Source organism: Pleurodeles waltl, chromosome 4_1 (genome assembly GCF_031143425.1).
Source record: "Pleurodeles waltl isolate 20211129_DDA chromosome 4_1, aPleWal1.hap1.20221129, whole genome shotgun sequence".
NCBI classification, from domain to species: Eukaryota; Metazoa; Chordata; class Amphibia; order Caudata; family Salamandridae; genus Pleurodeles; species Pleurodeles waltl.
The window spans coordinates 572,536,363-572,553,352 of NC_090442.1; the positions used below are offsets into that span (position 1 = coordinate 572,536,363).

The following is a 16,990-nucleotide window of genomic DNA, read 5'->3' on the forward strand; positions in this document are numbered from 1 at the left end:
CGCAGGCGAGCTCTCAAGGGCTCCCGTGCGGCCCCTAATTTATTTTTATTGTATAACAAGTCCTTTACAGGCTATCTGAGACCGCCAGAGAAGCCTCAAGGCCTCTCCTGCAGTCCCATTGCTTTAGCAACCAAGGAGCTGCTTTAAGTAGCAGCTCTGTGGTTGCTGAAGCAAACCTTTCATCTGTGTTTCCTGCACGCTTACCTGCGTGCAAGGAACAGAGATGAAAGTGCAACTTTTTGACAGCCGGACCTGCTTTACAGATCCCGCTGTCAAAAAGTGGAGCGTTTGCTGTGACTTGGATGCAGCTTCAAAACTGACATAGCAGGAGCCGGTCCTGGGGGTTGGCGATCCCCAGGGCCATCAGTGACTCCAAGAGGGGGTCTGCGTCCCCCCCTTCAACCAAGAATGCCCCTGTGAGGTGGTGGTCCCTTGGGCTAAGGGGTTCTGAAATGCACCCGCTATCGTTATTTTCTACATAGCCTGAGGAGGTGGAGGTATCTGGGGCTCTGGAGGGGATACGCTGCCCTCTTCCCTCATTTTACATTATATGCCCTGGGGGAGGTGGTGGTCCCCGAGGATGTGGGGAAGGTTATCGGGCCTCCCTGACGTCACAAAAGCATTTTTGCCCCGGGGGTGGTGATCCCTGGGGCACAGTGGGTTGCACGTCTCCCCCATGCTCATATTAAATTATTCACCTAGGGGAGGTGGTGGTCCCCACTATTAAAAAGAAAAGAGTGCCCCAGGACCTCGCCCACCTGGGGGCTTATTTAAAGACAAGCGCGGGAGCCTGCGCTTATTTTTTCAAATGTTTACAGTGGATTTGCGACCCTGTCACGATTCTGCAGTGAAAAATATTAAAAATGCTTTTGAGCCCGGGGGTGGTCCCTCTGGAACCCCAGCACCAAAGCTAAGGAGTCAGGGTGTTCATATCCTGACTCCTCTTATATTTTGTGTTCTTTTTTTTTGGGACGAGGCTTCAGCTGTTTCCCAGGATGGCTGCCAACACTTCCTTGTTGAAGTGCTGGCAGCCAATCAGATCTCCGCATGAGATCGGAAGGGGTCGCGAATCCTTCACATCCATAGATATACAATTTTGGATTTCCTTAAATTTCTGAAAAACTACTGAACAGATTTGCATCAAATAACAAAAAAGGCTCTTTCTGGACCAAGAGCTACATTTCAGCCCAATTTGGTGTAGTTCTGTCCAGTGGTTTTTGCGCTATAGCTGTTCAATTTTGCCTCTGTTTATTAACACTGAAAACTCTCTAAATTTCACTTCCCCTTTATCTTGGCCTCCACTTGACGGATCACCTTGAAATTTTCCAGACAGCAGCTCACATGACTGTCACATTTCATGGGGTATTTTTGTGAAGATTCGTCAAGCAGCGCCAAAGATATAGGCAAGCAAAAAACAGCTTTTTCAATAGAAATTAGGTCCTAACTATTAACTAAATAGTGGCGACCCCCACTAGGTTAGAATATATATATGTTTATATATATAACTTGTGTCCTAAGGTAACAATACCTGGTGCCCTCGCCATGCACTGCTAATTACCCCAGATATTACATCAATCATTACATCTTTTGTAACATCATTGATAATATCACTGTAGCATTTGTTGTAAAATAATTCCTAAACAAAACTGTGCATGGCGGAGGTGCAAGTTATAGTTACCTTAGGGCACAGTTAGTTACTTTTTATTACAGGTGAATTTCTATGGTTTGTTGCGTTTAAAATGTGAGCCTAACTATAACGTGCCTGTAACCTTTGTTTTTTTAAATAACTATATATATATATATATATATATATATATATATATATATATATATATATAAATACACACACACACACACACACACACATTTCCAAGGGTGTATCTGGGCTGACAGTGCGTGTGAGAGTGGGTGCATCAGTGTCTTAATGGGTGCGTCAGTTTCTGTGTGGTTCTGTGAGTGGGTGCGTGAGTGTTTCAGTGGGTCTTTGAGTGGGTGCGTGAGGGTCTGAGTGGGTCTGTGAGTGGTGCATGAGTGTAACAGGGGTCTGGCATTTCCCGCTTTGTGCTTTTCAAAATATGGGCTCCCCACCCTGTGGAATTTCAAAGGCATAAATCTGAGAGATTACTATTTGGGAGAGTGAAAACTCCGAAAATATACATCAAGCTGTGGCTCTGCTGGGGCCGAGCCCGAGGTGTGAAAACTCCTGACTGAGTTCGGAGGGGGTCCCTCTATGTACTTTGCAGGGGGGCCCTTCAAGTTTTGTTACGCCGCTAGCATGAAGCTCTAGCGCAAAACAAAGGTGGTAAACCTACGTATTGGCGCAAAAAAAAAATCCACAAAAAACCATGACGTCAGGTTTCCATAACGTGTAAGATTATTAATATCTCCGTAGCAAGTGTGGAGCCGCGATAAAATGCAGGGTCGACGGCGATTCCCTTCCCTGGGATCGCTCCCCTTGCCCTCCCTGAGCTCGCGTCGGGCATTAACCATAGGAGCTAGAGAGCAGAGCTGACAGACTGGGCTTTTGCTCTGAGAGGTCTGCCGCTGCTGTATGTCAGGACTGACTCATTCGGCCGGGCCATGTTCTGCCATCCACGCTGCAGCTGCGAGCAAGTGCCACGGTCTTTATTTAACTTGAATGTCACCACACCCCAGCAAACATGTTGCAGACCGGTGTCTCGGAGATCACTGTAATACGATGTAAGAGGAATGCCGCTGTGAACCGCCACCACAGTGTATATTGGGCCACTCCTTTGTAATCATTACAGAGTCCCATCAGTAATTAAGGACCACTGTCAAACCACCACAAAAATCAAGAATAGAAATGCTCGAAATCTCTCACAAACATATTTCATGCCATATTAATCCTCTTTCAATAGGGCCTTATTGGCTACCAAAGAGAAGTTCACACAGCAGCCAAGTCTTACCTAACCAATATTATATGCTTCAGGTAGTCAGTTCTTACACAAAGGATGGTTTATCAGTTACAGACATAAAAGTTACAACTTCAGATGCCATTCCATTCATACAAACACAAACTCTAACACCCTCCCAAACCCCCCTCCACTCAAAAAAAACATCTGCTGAGCTTCGCCTTAATGTGGGAACTAGTGCCTTTTCACGGTTACCAAAACTAGACATTCTTAATCCTGCGTGGCCTACAGCACTGAGTCCAGCACACCGATGCCTAACAGTCAGGTAGGCCTAGGTAAAGTGTTTTAGTCGATGACTGTGAAAGCTAATCATTGTTCTGCTTCGCTGATTAGTGTGTTTTGCATCCATGAATCGATGCTTCATGCCACACATAACTTTACCATAGTTCGTGTGTTTGAGCGGTTCTTGTTGGAAAAGCAGGGTGAGATGCAGCCGCAATTCCATGAAAATTGCAGAATTCCGCCTTGCAGAACACACTTGCAAAAGACTGTGAAATCCACGTAGCATGCGAAAATTCTCCACTGACAAATTATGGGTGTTTCGCTTTTTGGTCAAATGTTTTGCCCACCTGTTGTGCCAAGTATCTTTATCATAAATCAGTTTGTTTCATTCCAATTTATCAAACAATTTAGAATTTAGGTTTTCTTTACAAATGTTTTGTACTTGTCCAAAAAATAACGCCTTCCAATAATGGTGGTAGCACCCTGCGCTTCGAATTATGTTGTTATCCTGTGCTTGCATAGCTCATCTCTACCAGGTATGTGACCTCTTTCAAAAATCAAATCAGGGTTTATAAAGCGCAACTATTCACCTGTAAGGTTCTCCAGGCGCTAAGGGGGCTCAGTCGAAGAGCAAGGTTTTAAGGTCCTTCTTGAATTGGGTTAGAGATGGTGATTGCCTGAGGTGCAGGGGGCAGGGTATTCCAGTTCTTTGCTGCGAGGTAGGCGAAGGATATCCCACCAGCCGGTGGCTAGAACTTGTTGAGCGTTTCTAGCTTATTCCTGTGTTTTTAGATGCACTTCTTCTTGTTTGTGTGTACGTTATCGCACATGTATATTTTATCTGGCTCTCCTGAATACTAAAATTTTATTGTTGATGATTCTGCATCAGAAATACTGCATGTAGGCCCCGGCTTCACCTTTAGTTTGAAACCGTGACAGCCGACCAAGCAGCCCAGAGACTTCATATTTTTCTCGCATCTCGGGAGCATTAGCTGGAGCCGATGAGTTTTACTTTGCATTGGATCTGAACAGGTCAGCCAGCTGTGACCGAAGCAATATTTTTGTCCGATATCTTTTTGTTGGGTCAACATGTAGGTCTTAATTCTAATTTTCATGTAAATTTATCACCTTAACTTGGAATAGGTCTTTCTGTGCCATACCTGTGTTATTATTTGAATATGTATAAATTACAAACTAAAGTGACCTTTGTAAGCACATACCACTCCTTTATTGGGTCACATAGCCAGGAGAATAGGCACTGCCCTTTACGAAATAAGATCACTTTCACAAAAGCGATAACCCAGAGCTGTGAAATAAATATGCCTATTTTTAGAAATAAATATGTATATATTAATGATGCCATTAACCTTGCAATCAGGAAATTAGTACTTCCTTTAAATACGCACACTGGTAGCCTATCCTTTTAAATACTGTATTTTCGTAAGAACTCAGTTAAAGAAAAATACAAGATGGGTATTTTAGACTGATTCACATACAGCATTCCAAACTTCAAAGATCCTTAAACCTGATCTCCAGTGACAAGATAATATGGATTGAATGTCACCTCATTCTGATAGATAACTTCTAATCGCACATGCCTCACCTTTTGAATATTCCCCAGGGATCAGACTGGATCCAAATTAGCTACAGTACCCTTGTGTGCCTGTAGGCTGTGTTATACATTTCTGGACCAACTTAGTTACACTCCGGAAGTGACAAATGGATCCACACAAAAGCACAACCCTTGCAAGCTGACATCACTTCCTTTCTTTCCGCATCACAAAACATTAATCTGGAACTACTCTTCGTCTCTTCACAAGTCTGTTTCCTCAATGTTTCTACTTTACCAGTGTGCAAGGGAAATGTCACCCTCAGAAACAACAGGGTTTACATCTTGTAGGAATGGTCACAAACAAATGTCTGTGACAGATTCCCATCAAGATTGACTGGTGCTTTGGTTCAGACCACGGTATCAAGGTCTGCCTTGACTGCATCTTGATGCATCCGAAGGCCATTCAGCACATGAAGCAATGCTCTACGTTGCTAAATATCACAAGATTCCATGCTGTGACCAGACAAAGTTGAAAGTAAAGTCCTGTTCCTAAAGTCATTCCCGCAGCAGGTCATCCCTCTGGTCAAAATCTTCAGGTAAGTCCGAGTGGGACTTGGCCCCTTCTCCTCCTTTCAAACCCCAGAGAAGGCACAAGTCATCAGCGGGCCTCACGGTCTTGCTCAAACAGTTGTTCCTCTTTGGAGCCGATTTCTACACTTGTCCCAAGGCATCCTGAATTGAGTGGGTCGTTGGCGCTGTGGCAAACTGAAGCCTTTTGTGATGCCATGTGGCGGCTCTCGGGAACGCTACTGGCTCCCACTGGCACACCTGTAGACCCCAAGGAACTGCAAAGACCTCCACCTGAGATCCCTCCCGCGGGTCCACCCACTTCACCAGCTGGACCATCAGGACCTGTTGAGAGTCCGGCACTGATGTTGGTGCTGAATCTGACTTTGGCATCACAACCCACAGCAGACTATGGAGCATCGATGTGGGATGACAAAGCACTCCCGCTAGTGCTTTTCAATTCAGAGCAGGTAGTCAAACCCTGATCCACCTGAGCCACAGCCCTTCGGCAATCCTTTTGACTCCGATACAGTGCCCCTACCTCATGAAAGAGCCCAAGTCATTCAGAATTCGTTTGGAATGAACTCAGACAATGTCATTTATGAGTTTGTACACCCTATACCAATAAACTGGTATGGGGTTCTTCGAGATGCAAGTGGCCTGTACACTTCTTTAGATACTGGGCTAGTTTCTCCAACTGGGCTTGCCACAAACGACAATGAATCATTCCCAAATGTGATGGGAAGGGCGGCTGATGGTCTCGATCCCCCCGTTGCCCACTTTAGAGGTGAAAACACATTTTCTCACTGAGTTGCTTCAGCTCGTGCAAACTAGGGCTGGACCTCTTCTGTCATTTAATTAATCTCTCACAGACCCTCTTCTTGGGACATGGACAAAGCCTTGTTCTGGCTCTCTGGTCAGTAGTCCGCGCAATGCCATTGTCTATCCCCAAATAACCAGGCCTTCCTGACAAAGCACCAACACTGGAAAGTTTTGTCGTACAGGCATCCACAAGCCAATAAACCCCAAACCCTTCCCTACCACACTGCTCATAGAGAATCCTAGCTCATCAAAACATTTGGAAAGCACATGTTCTCTAACACCAGCTTTGAATTACATTCAGTTAATGCCAGTTGACTGTTGGGGCACTAGACCCACACTCTTTGGGACTCTGTTGCACAGTTCCTCTGTGCTGTGCCCAATGGTATACACCCCACCCTTGTGGAAGCCATTCAAGATGGCTGCAGTACTGCAAAGTTTGTGATCCCCTGTGGGCTGGTCACTACAGATTCCCTTGGCCGGCCAATAGGCACCAGTGTGGCCCTTAGGAGACACGCCTGAATGAGATTCATGGGCTTCTCGGGGAATGTCCAGTCCACTTTGTTTGACATCCCTTTCATGGATGTTGCCTTTTGGCAAGAAACAGACTTTGCCTTTGAGCTTTTCAAGGGCAGTAGGGCCACTGCACACTTCTTGGGTGTATTCATGATGTCAGCATTTTGGTCCTCTGTGGTTCCTAAAGGGGTTTTCAATACCATTTGCAAACTATGCAACGGCCCAACAGACTCTGCAGCCCTTCTGTGGCTGGAGATATGGTCCCCAAAGGCAAAGTGGACAACAATAACAGCGCGCAGCCCAATCCACCACCCCTCCAGCTACCCCCACCACAAAACCTCTTTAGTACGTCCTCTGAGGCACAGAGTAACCCTGTTGGAGGCAGGATCTGATATTAGTTGCCAGGGTGGCAGATAGTCACTTTGGACAAGTGGGTCCTGCAGATTGTTCAACTGGGTTACGCCCTACAATTCCTTGTCACCCCGCTGCATCTTCCAACAACCTCATAATGGCTGACGGAGGGCTGTCCCTCCCTCTTGCTGCAGGAAGTGCAGGCCCTTCTGGCCAAAGGAGCAATAAAGATGGTACCTGCATCAGAAGCAGGCACTGGTTACTACTCCTGCTACTTTCCAAAAAAGGATGGAGGTCTCCGTCCCTTCCATCTTATCCTAGACCTTTGCCCCCTCAATGACTTACCATGGAAAGACCAATTCTAGATGCTGGACCAGGTCTTGTCTGCCTTCGAACTCAGAGCCTAGATTATAGCGTTGGATCCGCAGAACACTTGTTTTTACATACCTGGCCTGCAGGCCCACAGGCACAGCCTGCGGTTCACAAAGGGGTAGGAGCAGTTTCAGTTTGCTATGTTCCCTTATGGTCTCATCCGTTCCTGGCTGGTGTTCAGGAAAGTGTTGGTGGTGGGTGCAGCTTTGGAGGTCAGAGGTTCTAGTGTTCTCCTACCTTAATAACTGGCTGCTAAAGGTGGGTTCACCCCAGACAGTTGTCACCCACCTCCAGACTTTGGCAAACCTCTTAACATTGTTGTGGTTAACTATCAACATGCCAAAGTCATACCCACCTCCTTCACAGATGTTCCCCTTCATCGGAGCCATTCGGGACATGATGCAGTTTTGTGCTTTCCCACTGGTTTACAGAGTCCAGGACATTCAGGCTACGATCCAGATGTTTCAGCCTCAGTCCTGAATCTCAGTGAGGCTGACTCTAAGGCTGCTGGGACTTATGGATTTCAGTGTCCTGCTGGTCAAGCATGCCAAGTGGCATATGCAGCTGCAGTAGCATATGAAGTCCCAGTGGGCACAGCATCAGGGGAACCTCTCAGTCTCAACAGATATTGGAGCAGACTGCAAAAGATCTGCAGTGGTGGTTACTGGACCACAACTGGGTCAGTGGCAGACACCTCTCCTTACCGCATCCAGAGCTGAGAATGGTGACCGATTCATTGCTCCTGGGTTGGGGGAGGCCTTCTGAGAGGGGTGGGGATCAGAGGCACCTGGTCTCTAGCAGAAGCGTGGCTCCACATCAGTCTAGTGGGGTTGCAGGCCATTCACTTTTTCATTGGAAGCCTTCCTGTCAACCATCAATGGGAAGCTGGTGCAGGTGCACATGGACAACACCCATTGCTTTATGGTACTGCAACACGCAGGGCGGGGTGGGGTAATAGATTCTGTGTAACAGAGGCACTACACTTCTGGAAGTGGGTGGCATACCAGTGGGATTTCCCTGGTGGTACACTAACTGGCGGGATCACTAAACTCCAGGGCGGACAAATGTAGCGGTCGATGCCTAGGGGAACACATGACAATTTCACCCACAGGTGTTGTAGAGTCTTCTCTGCAAATCAGAGGAATCCTTGCTTAATCTATTTGTTACAGTTGAGAACTCACAATTTCAGGACTTTTTCACTTTGGAGTCTCTAAGGCACCATAGTGTCGAGCTTGGGGCTCTTATACACCTTTGTAATGCTACCTCTCCTGCCTGAGTTCTAAGGAAGATCAGGAATGACAGGGTCAAAGTCATCCTAGTGACACCGGATTTGGCATGGGAGTGTGCTATCCAGAACTCCTGGGCATGAACATCGGTCCTCTGATCAGGCTGCTGCTTCGGGAAAATCTTCTGTCACAGCAACAGAGCATAGTTCTGAACCTGACCCTGCCCAGTCTCCACCTCCGTGTTTGTTAGGCTGCTGTGTGGGCTTCACTCAACACGCTCAGAAACCACTACTGTTTGGGAAGCTAGGTCCTTTGTGATAGACCCTTTTCCCACTTGGGCTTGCAGGGCATTTTGAGTTGCACTTACACTCCACCTGGAGGTACTGCTTTGGTATCTTTTCAAAAGAGCAAGGTATTTGCTTCAGTAATGCTCTTTCTAGTAAATTTTCTGTTTAACCATGGATTCGTCACCGACACTCATGCCTCCCCGTTTTTTTGAACTGGGCTCTTTTTACATCTAAAAAGGTCTCAAGTCTAGAAATCTGCACATTAGTCAAACCAGGTAGTGAAATCTCTGCGTCTGGGAGTAGTACAGCTTAGATTACAACTGTCAGCGTACATTTGTGGCACTTCTATGAGGATCTGCTCATCACTTCTGGAGTTGGACGACGTCACTGTTGAGCTGCACGACTCCACTTACTGGTTCCCAAGGGTTCTACAGAAGATTTTCCCAGATTCAATCTGATGTCTAGGGAATATTAAAAAGGTGACGAAGCTGCAGTTAGATAGAGTAACATTAAATGTTTACTGAAGATAAGTAACTTGTTAGACTGAAAGAAACCTAATACACCTCTGGGAGCCGCATATCACTTGGAAATGATGTACAAGTTTAAGTCAGCAGGTGAGGCTCAGGTGATGGCTTATCAACCATATACATGCAAAGTTAACAGCTTTCACCCAGATCAGCCATGCTGGTCATTAAGGGGATGTTGTTTCAGCTGAATATAATAAGGTTGACTTTTAAAATGTCAACTGCTTTAAAGTCACATTGAAAATGTTAAGCAATTATGTACTGTCCTACATTAATGCCTATGAAAATTCTAAAAATGTTGAAATATAAACTTAATTTTTTTAAACATTCTGTAATTGATTTAACTGTATCGTTATTGCTCATAAGTACCCCGTTACCCTTAAAACCACTAAACAACCCCTTCACTCTACCAGTCCCTCAACCCTACCAGACCCTTAATACCCCTTATCCCTACCCGTCTATGAACCCTAAAGCTCCCTTACTACTCCTTAGTGCTACCATTGCCTGAAACTCAGAAAAACTTTCTTCCCTTATTGCTACCCTTCCGTGAATCCTAAAAACATGTTACTGGTCCCATGCCCACTTCATCCTGTCATTATAAATGCTACACTCTGCTCCTAGTGCCTTATAGATCAAAGGTAAGTGTACAACATTTTTTGTTTGTTTATTTTTGTTTTGTTGACACATTTTTAATTCTATTTTTTCAGTATACATTTTTTTGCACATTTTTTTCCAATCTTTTTCTCCATTATATTTTTATTGCAAACTGAGACTTCTTCACTTCTCTAAGACTTAAGTAATTAACCCCTGTAACATTATGTATTGTATTTTAGTATTTGTATAGTGCTTACCCCCATGTAGGGTGCTGAAGAGCTTGTCCATGCAGGTGGCATGCTGCACTATCTCATTTTTGCTTTGAGCCTATGTGGAAAGTGTGTCTATGACGCGCTTGGACCACTGAGGTGCAATTATTGTGCTATGGGACCCAGTTCTTCGAAGCAGTGTGATGGATGAGTAAGTGGCGAGGTAGACGCAAACTCAATCTATGTGGTTGCTCAGAGTAATTGAAGAAAAGCATTCATATTTTTTATATATATATATATATATATATACACTCTTTGTTAAGCCTATTGGTAGTGTATCTTGTATAGCATGTGCACGCACCCGTTGTGGTACTGACAGGGGAGACTTACTCTTACCAGCATGCACTTGAGCGGTGCATGAATAACGAACTATTGGGTTGCCTGGACTTCCCTGACGAAGGCCTTATATCCGCCTATGAGGGATCTGAATACGACCAAAACATGTTGGCAATAAGATGTTGATGTGATGCTCAAGACATATGCTCCCGCTAGCATCCTTTTTGTTTTAATCCCACCACATGTATCCTAAAATAAAGGAAATCCTTAGATTGACACTAAGGTTGTTTTAGGATAATAACTGGACTCCTCGTTTGGCCAAAATATTAATGTTCCATGCATGTGTATCTGTCGATACAAAGGCTGTGCATAAACCTGCTATCTAATGTTTGGCTCGGATTTATGCAGGTTGTTTTTCTTCTAAGAAAGTCTTTTGATTTACAAGGTATTGTGACTCCTCTTGTTGGTAATGTGCATGGTAATTGACTGCATTGCTAGATTGTTTTCCCTCGCCGTCGGGTTCAGACGTGTGCTCGAGTTCGACACGATGGTGATGCACTGTTTCGGCTTACACGTTTCTCCCTTTGTCGGTATTGCTATTAATCACGTTTCTATTCCCTTTCCATTTGGTTTGATGATTCCTGAATTGACTAGGTCGTTTTTCATTAACCTCTGGGCTACCTGGGCGTTTGCTCTTTGGGCTTCTTCGGTCTCCAGGCACACGTCCCTCACCATGTCAACACAGTGATGGAATATACACCTTTCCACTATTGCCTTCACTATCGGAGAAAATACCCTCGGACCAATTGATATCAGGTATGCAGTATGTGTCTCTTCCCCTGAGCACAACAATGGTGCCAACGTGCCTGCTGCTCCTTCCGTTCGAAGGAAATTCTGGTCGAAAGTCAGGCTCAACATCTTGAGATGTTGCAGATGAGCGGTGGTGACAACGCAGAACTTTTCAACACCAAGGATATCAAGGAGGAACACCATGCACAAGTGTGGCAGTGGAAAAACGGACCTTCTTGCACGTTGACAGCTCTGGCGCCAAACTAGAAATCGAAGATCTTGCACCAGCACAACCAGCCATGGGTACAGTACCCTCACCACCTTGACACTGATCTCATGCTAACCTTTCCCAAAGGGTCGACCAGCAAACTGGATCACTAGAGACAGACTGCCAGGCCACCACTGCCTTCGGGCCATGGTCATCACTGACCAACCTCTTCAGAAGTAATGGCCAGCCCTAGCTCAGCTCTGTAGAAATTACCGAGACCGACTACTTCAGCACCGAATGCTCCTTCCTCGGAGTCGGCAACTTCAATGTCAAAGCAGTAATCGGTGTCAGAGCCGAGACCATCGGTGCTGACCAGTAAGTCTGGCCACAGATTGGGAACTTTCCAACCAATTCTTCACAAGTGTAAGGAAATGCCTCCTTGGCATGGTTACCCCCTGACTTTTTGCCTTTGCTGATGCCAAGTTATGATTTGAAAGTGTGTGCTGAGGCCTGCTAACCAAGCCCCAGCACCAGTGTTCTTTCCCTAACCTGTACCTTTGTTTCCACAATTGGCACACCCTGGCATCCAGGTAAGTCCCTTGTAACTGGTACCCCTGGTACCTAGGGCCCTGATGCCAGGGAAGGTCTCTAAGGGCTGCAGCATATCTTATGCCACCCTGGAGAACCCCTCACTCAGCACAGACACACTGCTTGCCAGCTTGTGTGTGCTGGTGGGGAGAAAACGACTAAGTCGACATGGCACTCCCCTCAGGGTGCCATGCCAACCTCACACTGCCTATGGCATAGATAAGTCACCCCTCTAGCAGTCCTTACAGCCCTAAGGCAGGGTGCACTATACCATAGGTGAGGGCATAGGTGCATGAGCACTATGCCCCTACAGTGTCTAAGCAAAACCTTAGACATTGTAAGTGCAGGGTAGCCATAAGAGTATATGGTCTGGGAGTCTGTCATACACGAACTCCACAGCACCATAATGGCTACACTGAAAACTGGGAAGTTTGGTATCAAACTTCTCAGCACAATAAATGCACACTGATGCCAGTGTACATTTTATTGTGAAATACACACCAGAGGGCATCTTAGAGATGCCCCCTGAAAACATACCCAACTTCCAGTGTGGGCTGACTAGTTTCACCAGCCTGCCACACACCAGACATGTTGCTGGCCACATGGGGAGAGTGCCTTTGTCACTCTGTGACTAGTAACAAAGCCTGTACTGGGTGGAGGTGCTTCTCACCTCCCCCTGCAGGAACTGTAACACCTGGCGGTGAGCCTCAAAGGCTCACCCCCTTTGTTACAGCACCCCAGGGCACTCCAGCTAGTGGAGATGCCCGCCCCCTCCGGCCACGGCCCCACTTTTGGCCCCCCCAGCGATGCCTTCAGAGAGAATCCAGAGGCTCCCCCTGACCGCGACTGCCTGCTTCTAAGAACCCGACGCCTGGTAAAGACACTGCACCCGCGGCCCCCAGGACCTGAAGGATCCGACCTCCAGTGCAGAAGCGACCCCCAGGTGGCCCTCTCCCTTGCCCTGGTGGTGGCTACCCCGAGGAGCCCCCCCTTGCCTGCCTGCTTCGCTGAAGAGACCCCTGGGTCTCCCATTTAACTCCATTGCAAACCCGACACCTGTTTGCACTCTGCATCCGGCCGCCCCCGTGCCGCTGAGGGTGTACTTTTTGTGCTGACTTGTGTCCCCCCGGTGCCCTACAAAAACCCCCTAGTCTGCCCTCCGAAGTCGCAGGTACTTACCTGCTGGCAGATTGGAACCGGGGCACCCCCTTCTCCATTGAAGCCTATGCGTTTTGGGCACCACTCTGACCTCTTCACCTGACCGGCCCTGAGCTGCTGGTGTGGTAACTTTGGGGTTGCTCTGGACCCCCAACGGTGGGCTACCTTGGACCCAACTTTGAACCCTGTACGTGGTTTACTTACCTGCAAAACTAACAAACACTTACCTCCCCCAGGAACTGTTGAAAATTGCACTGTCTAGTTTTAAAATAGCTTATTGCCATTTGTGTGAAAACCGTATATGCTATTTTTCTAATGCAAAGTTCCTAAAGTTCCAAGGTGAAATACCTTTCATTTGAAGTATTACTTATAAATCTTGAACCTGTGGTTCTTAAAATAAACTAAGAAAATATATTTTTCTATACAAAAACCTATTGGCCTGGAATTGTCTTTGAGTGTGTGTTCCTCATTTATTGCCTGTGTGTGTACAACAAATGCTTAACACTACCCTCTGATAAGCCTACTGCTCGACCACACTACCACAAAATAGAGCATTAGAATTATCTCTTTTTGCCACTATCTTACCTCCAAGGGGAACCTTTGGACTCTGTGCATGCTATTTCTTACTTTGAAATAGTACATACAGAGCCAAGTTCCTACAACAAGCGACAAGAAGTGATAGTCTTCCGCCAGAAGAATCTTATGATCCATCCACAGACTGGCTGGATACTGACCCTCCCTCCTGGATCTGCTGCTCAACGATCCAAATGGCAGCTGTCCTTTGAAGAAGCCTTGGACATGCCTTCTCCCCCAAAGCAGCACAAAAGAATGGACAAGACTACAGGACCTTTGCCTGTCACTTATCTTTCCTCTCCCTACCTGCTCCACAGCATTTAACCTGTCCCACCACTTCTCAGATGACCCTATACCATACACACCTCAAGCTTCACCTTATTCAGACCTAGGGGGACAGAGGCAAGGAGATAATTTTGACATCCCACCTCAAGGTGATCCATGGGACACTTATGACACTGACCCGCCAGTGGATACAGATCCCAACCTGTACCCTGCATGACCCTCCTCTCCTGACGTTAACACTTGCTACCATGACCTTATTAGTAGGATTGCCTCGTTTCACAAGGTAGATCTACATACTGAGCCATTAGAGGAGGATTTCCTTTTTTAGACCATTTCCTCCACCCACCACTCCGCTCAGTATCTCCCCATGCTTATTCATGCTCTGTCACATCTCAAACATCTTCCACAACCCAGTAAAACCAGAGTCATTACACCAAGGGTGGGCAAATAATTTAAGGCTTTCCCAACTGACTCTCTCTACGACCGGGGTCATCTTCCACCTGGCGCCCTAGTAGTTGCTAATGTCTTTGAAAGGGCCAGCTCTCAGATCACTGGTGAGGCCCCTCCACCAGATAAAGAGAGTACGCAAATTGATAATGCAGGTAAGAAGGTAGCTGTGCTGTCTGCAAATTATCTACCCTTCGCGACTGCACATCCTACTGTGGAGGTTTCAAGACCACCTACCCTGAAACCTCCACATCATGCCAATGGCCATGAGCCAGCACACCTCTCCCAGAGGCTACATTTGAGGTTTATACAGAGGCAACAACTCAAAAGGTAGTTAGCTCCCCTCAAAAGGGGTGCCACCACAACTAGGCCCTGACGTACCTCTCCTTCCCCCAACCATATACTACTAGATGGGGATCATCTGCAGGGTTTCTTTCCCGCTTAGCGGTACGTCACTTCAGACCAGTGGGTGTTGGATATTGTCTAACATGGTGATTGTCTGAAGCTCACTTCCACGCCTCCCAGCAATCCACCGCGCAATCACAAACTCTCCCCACAACACCAAAACCTACTCAGAGAAGAGATACAGGTGCCTTTTCAAAAAGGAGTCATAGAACCTGTCCCTTACCATCTACAGCTATGCTACGCTATACTTCCTAATCCCCAAAAAGGATGGGTCCCACAGACCAGTTTTAGACCTCAGGCCCTTAAATGTATACATTTTCTCAGAGCAGCTTCATGTGGTCATTCTTTAAGATGTTATTCCCCTACTGCAAGAGGGGAACTTAATGGCCGCACTCCAACTCAAAGATGCCATTCCAATCTATCCAGGACATTGCAGATACCTCAGATTTGTATTCAGGGTATGGCATTACCAATTCAAGGTGTTTCTTTTTAGTGTTTCCACCGCACCCAGAGTTTTCACCAAGTGCCTTATAGTGGTAACTGCTCACCTCCGCACCAATGGCATCCATATCTTCCCTTATCTGGACGACTGGCTCATCAAAAGTGATACTCTTCAAAAATGTCACAAACATACTCTAGCCAGCATGGACGTACTTTACCAATATTTCACCAGTTTTACTATCAACACCTGAAAATCCCATCTCCAACCCCTTCAGATGAGATGTGGCAACAAGTCAATGAGTGGTAACTCCACCCATAAGTCCTCTTCAGGTACTACCAGCTTTGGGGAATACCACAGATAGACCTCTTTGCCACAGCAGAAAATGCCAAATGCCCAAACTCCAGGTTCCAGGACCCACAGTCCACGGACAATGCACTGTGGATGAGTTGGTCAGGGACATTTGCTTACGCTTTCCCTCCTCTCCCACTACTTCTGTTTGTGGTTCAGAGACTTCGGCAAGCATCGCTTACCCTCATCCATTTCCCATATGGACATGCCAATCACGTCTCACTACCCTCTTAGAACTCTCAGCAGTCCCATACGAGAGACCCCCCCCCCCCCCGGCATGCCGGACCTTCTCTCAACCTTGAGACCGGGTACCTGAAGTCCTACAGTGTTGGTACCTTAATCTACCACCCAAATGCATGGACATTCTTAAAGAGGCATGCAGACCTATTACTTATGCCTCTCACGATGCCAAGTGGAAAAGATTTGTTTACTATTGTTGATCTCCCACTAGCAGTCAGGGTACAGGAAATTGTCTGGGCTTTTCTATTTGCTTTTTTTCTGACAATTAGCATATCCAGGTCATCTCTTTCGCGTCTGATATTTTTATCTATTTTAACTGTGTGATATTGTGTTTTGTTGTGATTTTACATTTTTACACTTAGTCCCTGTCTGTCAGAACGGGTCTACTGTTACAATGCCATTTCCTGGTTGCCACTCTAGTCTTTCTCCCTGGGGAGAGGAAGACTATTTAAACAGGATGCAGATGTGACTGTGCAGTGGGCGTGCCAATGGCACGCTGAAGACTGTGCAAACACAAACCCTCTTATTTTTAAGAACTGCTGGAATGTGGTGCCCCAAACCCTTGACTAATTTCCTGGTCCTGACATTATGGGTTTCTCTCTCAGGTCTGGGAGAGGTGTGTTTATTGTGCTACTGTCCTCCTGGTCCCACAACTCCCCACTTTACACCCTCTATTTGAGATGATTACCAATGTGGCTTTGTCCCACTCTAATTTCTTTATTCTAGGGGATTTTAATTTGTGGGCAGAGAAGGTACTCCCCCCCCCCCCTCTCCTGCTTATAAAGATTTCTGCAGTTCCTACAATATCCTAGGTCTGCACCAGATGGTCTCTGGCCCCACTCAGTGGCCATACTCTAGATCATACCTTTGCCCCCTGAGAAGTTAGTCTATATCTTAGACATCTTTCCGCTTTGTTTGTCTGACCATGCCATGATCAAGTTTTATCTCTACGCAAGCTAAATCTTGCCCTCCCAGAAGGCGGAAACTGTCCCAATAACA

General features: G+C 46.4%; 1 protein-coding gene across 2 annotated transcripts in view; it reads left to right on the forward strand.

Moving 5' to 3' along the window:
- Window positions 1–16,990, forward strand: part of DOCK4 (dedicator of cytokinesis 4) — a 1,300,588-nt gene that overhangs the window by 306,391 nt on the left and 977,207 nt on the right. The window lies entirely within an intron of this gene.